The 10,057-nt window shown below is 48.6% G+C and overlaps 1 protein-coding gene across 1 annotated transcript in view; it reads left to right on the plus strand.

Moving 5' to 3' along the window:
- The first annotated feature begins 9,084 nt into the window (after positions 1-9,084).
- Positions 9,085-10,057, plus strand: part of PIK3C2B (phosphatidylinositol-4-phosphate 3-kinase catalytic subunit type 2 beta) — a 63,399-nt gene continuing 62,426 nt past the window's right edge. Inside the window, 1 exon segment of the mRNA XM_021686604.2 lies at positions 9,085-9,214. The gene's annotated coding sequence lies outside the window, so the exon portion shown is untranslated.

The raw sequence follows: 10,057 nt of genomic DNA on the forward strand, positions 1-10,057 counted from the left end.
GCTCTTAAGAAACATTGCTCTTCTGTTTACTTGATATAATTCTAATAAGTTACTTCTCTGGCAAAATACATTTTAAAGTGCCTTTTTCAACACAATAAAGAAAAACATTCGCTTTCCTATCCTTTTCTCCATTTCCTTAAGACACATGTTCTTCAAGTTCTCTCATATTTCATGTTTACTCAATTGCCAATATCTACAAAACTGAAACGAAACAGTAGTAACTTACAAGACAAGGCAACCAACATTAAGCTTTCAGACATAGAGTTGCAACCTCTTTTTATTATAATTCTTCTGTCTTCTATCACTTCGCTGATAGGACCTCTTAATTTTAGTTAACTCTATGGAGCCAGATTACCGTATTTGTCCCCTTAATGAAAAATACATTTCCATTCACTAGATGATGTCGCTGTTAGATAAGCATTCCTCAGCACAAAAGAAGGAAAGAGGCATTTGATTCATGAATAGAGGAGCTAATAGAAAAAAATAAAAGTAACAGTGGGAACGTGGGACCAAATTTAGATTGAGAGAAAAGGAGCTTAGACTTTTAAGTTTTGATCGAAGTTTTGCCTTTCCCCGCCTTCCAGGCAAGTTGCAGTTTTCAAGTCAGGCTCACAAAATGAGCCCTCCTAAAGCAGTGTGCACCAGTAGGAGCAACATGGAGTATTAAGAACAAAAACCTCCAGATCAGCCTAGTCTTTCCTAAAATCAGTTTCATCAACCCTGACGCATAGGGTGTGGAACACAGGATTATGAAATTTCAAAAACTGATAAGGATATTCATTTTTTATTTCTGGGAACTTGAGGCTTCTAAACACAATGAACAACAAAACAGCTCAGCCTCAGTTGGAGGGATTTCTTTCCTATAATTGTCTGATTCTTTTAGAACAAAGACCAACAAATTATGTGATCCTGAGCAGGCCTGGGTTTCCACATCTGTAAAATGAGGGAATTGATTGGTTGACCTGTAAGATACCTTCTAAATCTAAATCTATTACTTTTCCCACTGTGAATAAGATTAGAAGTAACAGACTCAAAATGCAACAGGAAGGAATTATTTAACTGAGCAAATGTTTATTGATCATTTATGATGGCTTAGGTCCTGTGCTAGCTCTAGAAGATAAATTGGACATGGATCCTGCTTACAGCCTAGGAAAGAAGGTGGACACTTAAGCCAACCACTTTAACAAAGTAATGAATGCAGTAATAAGAATCAAGTACAGCATGGCAGGAGATGAGCCTGGACAGAAAGGCCGTGGTTATTAAATGAGGATGGGGACCCTCGAGTTTTCAGCAAGAAAAACACAGGTCAGAGTTGAATTTAAACAAGTTACTGTCAGAGGTATACAGAGTAGATTGTAATGAGCCACCAGACATTTGTCATTTACTTATTCAGACATGTCTTGAGCACATACTGTGTTAAATAAGGGAAACTTCTTGCTCTGTTTTTATGAAATGCATTATACCTAACCTTTTTTTTAAGGAAGGGAAATGGTATCTGTCCAGGCTCCCTAAAGGGGAAAGAACAGAGGGACCTTGAAGGTTTTTTTTTTTCTCCCTTGCCCAGGGTCTTTGTTACATGGTATTCCCTTTCCTTCAGGATAATAAACCTGCTGTTTAAAGTTGAACAGACTGAATGAGATTGACCCATCAACTTGCTTATTGAGTACCTACTATTTCCACAGCAGTAAACTAGGCACAGTGGGAAGGAAAACAGTAAGCCCGAAAGAAAAGTAGGGAGTGTATATTGGGTTTGAAGGTTGGTGAACAGGTTAGTGTGGCTGGAACGGAGGAAGGTAGAGAGAGGAGGTGTCAGATACAGAAAAGCTGGTCAGCTTTCTTTCAGGCCAAGGAGAAAAATTATATCATATAGGCAATGGCAAAGTTTGAAAGTTGAATCGAAGGTTTGTCTTGTTAACACTGCAATGTCCCACCTGAGGTAGCAGGAACTGAATCGTCTTTGCCCCACGTTGCATTACACACACCGGCAGGAGCGCTCTCTTGTACCATATTTAGCGATAACCCTGGATTACTTAGAGCTTCTCACTTCCCATACTGTCTAACTTAATTCTCCCGCTAGAGGGCAGTCTAAACTCACAGATTCTATGTTGGGGACCCCGCCCCACATTTCTTAAGCATCATTTCCTCCATTAATTTACCCCCTTTTAAATTTTTATTTTAATTTAGTATAGCTAAATAATATGGTGTTATATTAGCCTCAGGTGTTCCCCCAATTTGTAAAGGGACACTTTTTACCCGCCCTCCCCCCCCCCCCCCGCCCCCCCTTCACCAGATTCATCTGTCTTTGAAAATCACCATCGACTCTGTATCAGAACTGGGAAAAGTTGTGGAGTGAGAGAGGTCTTGCTGTTCTCCCACATTCTTGCCCTCTTGGTGACACCATTTGTTACCTGGACCCTGACACAGTCCTCTTCTTAAAGCTGGCAAGCCTTAGCTTAAGCAGTTACACCTTGGAGTGGAAACTTTTCACAGGGACTTGGAGGCACCTACGTGCATGGTGAGGTCTCGTTTATTTGAATTTCTAGAACTAATTCTAAGAGTCCCACAGTGGTGCATGGCAGGGAAAGCACATGGATAGTTGTGAGTTGTACAATTGTATTGAAGAGCCAGATAAGCACATCTCTAATGGTGGAATTTAATTTAAGCCAGCAGGAAAGGTTTAATTTGGGGAGGCTTTCCCAGGGCTTCCCAAAGCAAGGCCAAGTATAGCTGCCTACGCAAGGACCCAGTCGTCCAGCATCATTGTATAGAGTGTTTGGAGTTGAGACCATTACAAGGCACCAGGGAGATGCATGGTACAGAGAAGTCGTTTGGAGAAGTCTCCTCTGGTGTTTTGGCCCTAATAACTCCAAACCCAGAGCAGCCTGGGTTTTTGGTGGGTGCTCCCACCCCTCTCCTCTCTGAGAATACAGGGAAACTAGCAGCCCAACAATCTTGGCCAGCATCAAGAGCTCAGACACTGGGATAAATATTCCCTGAACCAGGCAGCCCTCAAATGTCCTGGGTCACTGAAAAGGTGTATGAGAGAAGCAGGACTGTTGTCAAGGCCAGTGGGATTCAATGAGATTGAAGAAGTCAATCTGACCACCAAATATTTACAGAGCTCCCCTACCCCATCTCCAACATCTATTCACCTTTCAAAAATATTTGGATCTTTTTGAGGAAAGTCTACTGAAGGATTTTTAAATGAAAATGGTACAAACATTGCCTTTTGCAATTTTAGTTTAAAGTTGTTTTACAGATAAACCCGAGCCCAGAGCAGAGCCCTGAGAGAACACAGCACAGATTTACTCACCCTCTCCTCTCATTCATTTCAACCACCTGCTCCCTAATAACCAGGTCCTCATTCATTCACTCATTCACCAATATTTACTGAACACCAGTTTTGGATCAGGCAACGAATTAGTTCTAGAAATTCAAAGGTAAACCCAACACAGATTGCCTTGTCTTTTTTTTTTTTTTTTTTTTAAGATTTTATTTATTTGCAAGAGAGAGAATGAGAGACAGAGAGCATGAGAGGGAGGAGGGTCAGAGGGAGAAGCAGACTCCCTGCTGAGCAGAGAGCCCGATGTGGGACTCGATCCCGGAACTCCAGGATCATGACCTGAGCCGAAGGCAGTTGCTTAACCAACTGAGCCACCCAGGTGCCCCCAGATTGCCTTGTCTTTAAGGAGCTTATAGTCTAATTACCCTCCTCTTCTGTCCCTTCCCCCAATTCAGAAAAAAATCAAACAAGTAATTTCGACACTCTGTGATTAGTGTTACAACCCTAATCTCTCAGGTGTATTTAGAAGCACTCTAGGGAAGCTTCCTGGAAAGCTAATTGTAGGGTGTATTAGTCTGCTATTGCTGCTGTAACAATTTACCACACATTTAGTGGATTAAAAGTTTATTATTTTACGGTTCTGAAATCAGAAGCCTAACATGGGTCCCACTGGGCTGAAATCAGTGTGTCAACAGTGCCGTGGTCCTTTCTGAAGGCTCCGGGGGAGAATCTGTTTCCTTGCCTTTTCCAGTTTCTAGAAGCTGTTCACATTCCTTGGCTCAGGACCTCAACCCTCCGACTTAAAAGCCTGCAGTGTTGCATCCCTCTTACCAATTCTTCCATTACCACATCGCCCTCTGACTTCAGCTGGGGAACATCTTCTGCTTTTACGAACCAGTGTGATTAGATTGGGCTCACCTGGGTAGTTTATCCAGGCTAATCTCCCCATCTCACAGTCTTTAACTAAATCCCATCTGCACAATCCCCTTGCCAGGTAAGATAACATATTTACATGTTCCAGGGATTGGGAAGCAGACATTTCCTCCTTGGGGGGGGGGGCATTATTCTGCCTACCATGTAGAAAGACAGCCACATAAAGGGAAGGGCAACAGAGGTGGGTTGGGGGGGCGGGGAGGAGGCCCTTTCCAAGCAGTAGGAAGAGCTTGTAGAATGACCCGTAGGTAGGAATCGTATGTATTCCAGAAACAACCTGAAGTTTGCATTGGAATGAGGGAGGGAGTTATTCATTCAACCCACATTTATTAAATGCCCTCTATATGGTGGGTGCTGTTTTGAGGATACAAGGATGAACAAGACAAAGTCTCTGTCCTCTGAGGCTAGAGTGAAAAGCAAGGGCCAGATTATGAGAGGCCTTGTTGACTTTCTTAAAGAGTTTGAGTTTCATCCAAGAGCTATATGGAGTCATCCATTCATTCATCTGACAAATTTTATTGAGCACATGTTACGTGCCAGGCATGTTCCAGGCTCTGGGAATACAGAAGTCTAAAAACTAAAGGAAAAAAACCCTAAAGAATCCCTGCCCTTACAGAGCTTCAGTGCTAGTTGATGTTAATTAAACAAGGGAAGCAGATGTCTGCTTTAGAAAGATCATTCTGGCTGGGGTGTTGGGGAAGAGACTGGAGGGGAGGGAGCAAGACTAGAGGTTGCTAGACCCCTTGACTCCCTTCCTCAAGACTCACAGCCTTTCTCCAGCTTCATGCCCCTCATTGGACCCCTCCTCTTTTGTCAGGAACCTCTTTCCCCTTTATCCTCCAACTGTACCTATTTTGCAACACCCCACCCCCAGCCCTGATTCAACATTCTACACCTGGGCTTCCCAGCGCTGCAGAAGAAAATGAGGAAAATGTTAGTATCACCTCCACTACATATCAGAATATCTGATTCCAGCCACATCCTCGACTCTGCTGACAATTCCATTTCTCTCTCTAAGAAGCTACCATTCTCATTCCTTTTGGTGGCTATTTTAACCTTACCCACTTTCCTTAAGTCCTCAAGCCCAACTTGACCCCTTCTCTTTCAAGAGATTGCTTACAGACCATCAGGTAGCAACCAGTTAACTCCTAACCTCTAGGTTTACCAGTCTACACAAGTATCTGCTCCGCTCCTTGCCCTTTCTCACAGATATCCCAGGCAACCCCTGTCCCTCCCGCCATTTCCTCTGGGATGGTTTTCATTAATCATCTATCTCCTTGGTCTTTCCACTCAACATTTGAGCATGTTTAAGCTCTTCCCATTTGAAAAAGGAAAGCCATAACAAAAATCCTCCCCTCCATCCTGCACTCCTCACCCCCATCCACTGCCTTATATTTCTCCTTTCCATTAATTGCCAGGCTTCTCGAAAGAAGCTCCAACGTCTTCATGTGTCTCTTTTATTCCTTAAGCCACTGGAGCCTGTGGGTTTAACTGTGACTGTTCTCACACCACTGGTCCCAGTGACTCTCCTGCCAATCTAAAGGGCACTTTCCAGGCCTGCCCTCCTGGCTCTCCCTGCCACACTTGTGTTCCGGTCACTTTCCTGACACTTCCTCCCACCCTCCTTTCTGATACTCTGTGGTCGCAGGTTTTCCCTACCAACTTGGTTGTTTCTTCTCAACTTCTTTGGCAGGGGTCTTCCTCTGTATGTGCCCACCTGGGTAATCTCACGCATGCCCACAGCTTCACTGACCATCCATGATCTGAAGAGTCCAAAATTGCCCTTACTTGTCCACACCTCTGCTCTGACTTTAGTTTCTAGATATCCTCACCTAAACATTCCACAGCTACCTCAAACCCAACATGTCAAAATGAAACTCATGTTTGCTCCCCCAACACCTGGGCCCTGTCTTACTATAGTCCCCCCCACTTGGTGCATGGCATGACTTGCCACTAATTCCTAAGGCATCAAATGGACAGTGATTCTAGATCCCTCCTCCAGCTGCCTACATTCAATATATTATCAAATATTATTGATTTGACTTCCTAACCATTGCTTGTATCTGTCCTTTCCTTTTTATCCCCACGGCCACAGCCCTGGCCGGGTTTTGGATTCTCTGATCTTGCACTCTGAATGTAGCCGTGGCCTCCGTGAGCTCTCGGCCCGTACTCCTAACGTGGCAGGAAGCAAATGATACACTCCAATTTGAAGAGACAATTTACAAAGGGTCAGCAGGGTAAAGGAAAGCTGTGTGTGGTGTGAAAACAGTCACAGTTAAACCCAGAGGCTCCAGTGGCTTAAGGAATAAAAGAGACACATGAAGATATTGGAGCTTCTTTCTAGAAGCTTGGCAATTCATGGAAAGGAGAAATATAAGGCAGTGGATGCGGGTGAGGAGTGTAGGATGGAATAGTGTGCAGCACATTGGGGCCAGCAGGAAACCAAGTTTCCACTCCCAGGCCTGAGAAGGTAATTGAGATATCTGAATTGAGAAAGTTGGGGGGGGGGAGAGGGAACCACCCAGAGGGAGCTGTGAACTTTGGTTGAGGGTGGCAGCCAGCCCACAGGGACTCCAAAAAGAGGGAAATCCTGAGAAGCGAATATCCAGATCTATTCAACCTCCTTCCTTCCAATCTTCTGCCAGCGCTCCCAGTGGCCACCCTCTACTAGGAAGCTGGATGGCCAACACTGAGTCTGCAGGGACAATGGGAAGACACAGAGTGCATCTTCCAAATCCTCCTGTGTAATATGCCAGGAGGTTTTTCTGATCATATCACTCCCAGCTCCACTTGTCTACACCCTGGGTTCTCTGTCACCCGCGGAACAAAATCTAAACTTCTTGGCATGCCCTGGTTTCTCTTATAAGGAAATTTTTTCTCCCTACCAAAGTGCATTGTAGAGCCTTTGATAAGATGTTCAACCAAGTGACCCAGGCTTATTTCCTGTTAGCTCTCCACTTGGGAAATTTTCACTCCGGCAAGAGACATACTGATGGCCCCTAGGCCACTCTGTTCTCTCAGGCCTCTGAGCTTAGCCTGATGACAGGCACACCGTAAGGGTCACACATATTTGCACTGTGAACAAGTGGTGAATGAGTGAGTGAATGAATATGTGTTTTTATCCCCTGTGGCTCTCGAGGATTAGGAGCTGATATTATCACTGATGCTCAGAGGGTGGACTACCCAAGGTCACATGGCAGAGGGTAGAGAGGAGAAACACAGGCTTGGGTCTCCCCTCTCCTCCCTATGGTCTCACTCAGGGTTGCCTGCAATTAGGGGTCCTTCGCATTTGTTCAGATTTCATCTTATATGAGAACAAAACAATATCCCAAGAAATCTTTCTCAGTCAGGAACTCGCTCTTTATATTGCTTTGTCTCCCTGTAGGACTTCTTCTGGTTAGTCAAATTCCCTTCCTAATAAATATCCTCTTACTGAGCTTTGGAGTCTCTTCAAATTCTATAATTTTATGAATCTAGGGATTGTGTTGGCTTTTCTCACAGTTTTGTATTACTAAGGAAATTTTAGAGGCCCGATATCTTATTAAAAAGTCTTTCTGACTTTTTTTTTTAACTCTAGTAAACCCTAAACAGACTGAAATAGTAGCATTTTAACAAATATTTCCTTGAGACCAGGAAAGGGGTAGATTGGCAGACGTTTCCATGGGAACCCTGGCTGGGGAGTCCCAGGCTTCTGAAGGAGGCTGGGAGCCTGGAGACCCTGATACCTGAAGGGGAACTGCAGGGGAGGGAGGCTGGGAACCAGGTGTTGATCCTCACAGACCGGCCAGAAAGGAAGGAGGGCCCTGGGGGAGAACAAATTCAAGTTTTGAGGAAATTGTACTTTGAGATCAGAGATCTTAGTTACTATGCAAAGCAAATGCAAATGAGGAGCTGGCCAATTCTTGGTTGTTCTTTTTTTGCGGGGGGGGGGGGGGGGGGTCTTTAGGAAAATTCTTCTAGAGACCACTGCTCAAAAGAAAGCACGTGGAGTCAAAATCTTAAACATAACCAACTGAATGAACGAAGTGGGTTTTTTCCCTACCATGGTTGGGTTGGAGGACCCTCTCCCACCCCTCCCCCTCAGGATTGCTATTCTCTGGGGTTCAGGTCGGACGAGGCACTCGGGCGGACAGAAACACTTACACGGCTGATTGCTCAGCCCCGAGCCAGCTTCCCCCCTACCCCCACCTCCGCCCTCAAGGTAGGGGCTTTTGCAGGCGTCGCAATCCTAGTAACGCAGGGGGGAAGTCCTCGAACCCTCAGTGGGTCCTTTTCAGCAGAGCGACCTGGCATTCATCTGACACGGAGCAAAGGGGTCCCCGCAGGGAAAAGTAACGACCATCTGCAGAAACCTCACCCAAGTGGGAAGCGGCAGCGCCGTCTGCAGTCCCCGAGCACAATCGGACGCCCGCGCGCCGCTCTCCCCCGCGGCCCCGCCGGGAGGGAGGGAGCGAGTGGCGGCGGAGGGAGGGAGGAAGGGAGGGAGGCGGGCGACGGGCGGCGGGAGGGAGAGGTGGAGGGCGGTCAGGGTTCCGGGGCCCGCCCCGCCCTCGCGCTCGCCGCCGACTCGGCGCTGCGGGCTGGAGCGGGCGGCCGGGCGGCTGCCTGTCCAGGCCGGGGCTGGCCGCGCCTCGCGTCGCCGTGCAGTGCGCCGGCTCTCCGGGAGATGGCTTCTCCGCTCCCGCCCGCTGCTCCCGCTATTGTCTCACCCGGGGTGGCCTGACTCTGCGGGCTCGCGCACGCTCGGGGCCCGGAGGGCTCCCCCGCGCCCCCGGAGCCGGTCCCGCGCCCTTTCCTGCCTTCCCCGCCGCCCCGGGGTGGGGGCCCCCAGGGCCGGCGCTCGCGGCGAGCAGCGCGGAGAGGGGAGCGGCCCGGGCGCGGGCGGTGCGCGGCCGACGCGCCCGGGTGCTGGGGACGCCTGGAGCTGCGGAGCCGGCAGCCCGCGTCGCCGAGCACACGCCACGTCGGGTCTCGCACGGAAGCCCGCAGCGAGCACAGGTAGGACGCGCACCGGGCCGGGAGCGCCCGCCGCGGCTCTGCGGATGGCCGGCGGAGTGGACCGAGCGGAGGTCAAGGGGCTCTCCCTCCAACATGGCAACAGCCGAGCTGCAACAATGGAAGGAGCCGCGGGTTCCCGGAGGCCCGCCGAGCCGCGGACACGGTGGCAGCGAGAGCTCCAGCCCGCGGCGCCCTGCAGGTTGCCGACTCCCGTCGCCACCCCGCACCAGCAGTTTCGGGGCGTCTCGGGCCCCCGGGCACCCCCTTCCCACTCCTTTCCCTCTCAACACACTTCCTGGCTCCCAGCTGCAAGACGATCTGAGCCAACCGATGGTTTGGGGGGGTTGTTTGTTTAAGATAAGAAATAAAAAGCAAAACCTGCCCCGGAGTGGGGGTGGTGGGGGTGGCGCTTTCTCTTGCAGTGGGTGAAAAGTCAGCATCTAGCCTGGGGAATATATACATTTTTTAGCCAGACGGAGGGCAGACTTGGCTTCTGCCTTATAAGGGTACTGCAGCACCACGAGAAGCTGGAGCCGGGAGAGAGGGACCCTCAGGCCTGAGTTTCCGGGCCCTCCGGGGAGTCGCTGCTCTCCTGGCTGGTACTCCTCTCTCGTTCTCAGCTCCCGACAGCGGCGGCTTTGATGTTGGGGAGCAATCGCAGCAGCAGGAAGCCCAGGGGACGCTGCCAAGCTGGGGTGGGGTAGGGTGGGGAGCCAAGGGGTTTGGCAAGCTCCTGTGTTGTGAAAAGAGATTACCAATTGTATGAGGTTAGTGCACACACCCTGGTTGCCTGAGGGTGTGTGTGTGTGTGTGTGTGTGTGTGTGTGTGTGTGTGTGTGTGTG

The sequence above is a fragment of the Neomonachus schauinslandi genome, chromosome 6, assembly GCF_002201575.2.
Source record: "Neomonachus schauinslandi chromosome 6, ASM220157v2, whole genome shotgun sequence".
NCBI lineage: Eukaryota > Metazoa > Chordata > Mammalia > Carnivora > Phocidae > Neomonachus > Neomonachus schauinslandi.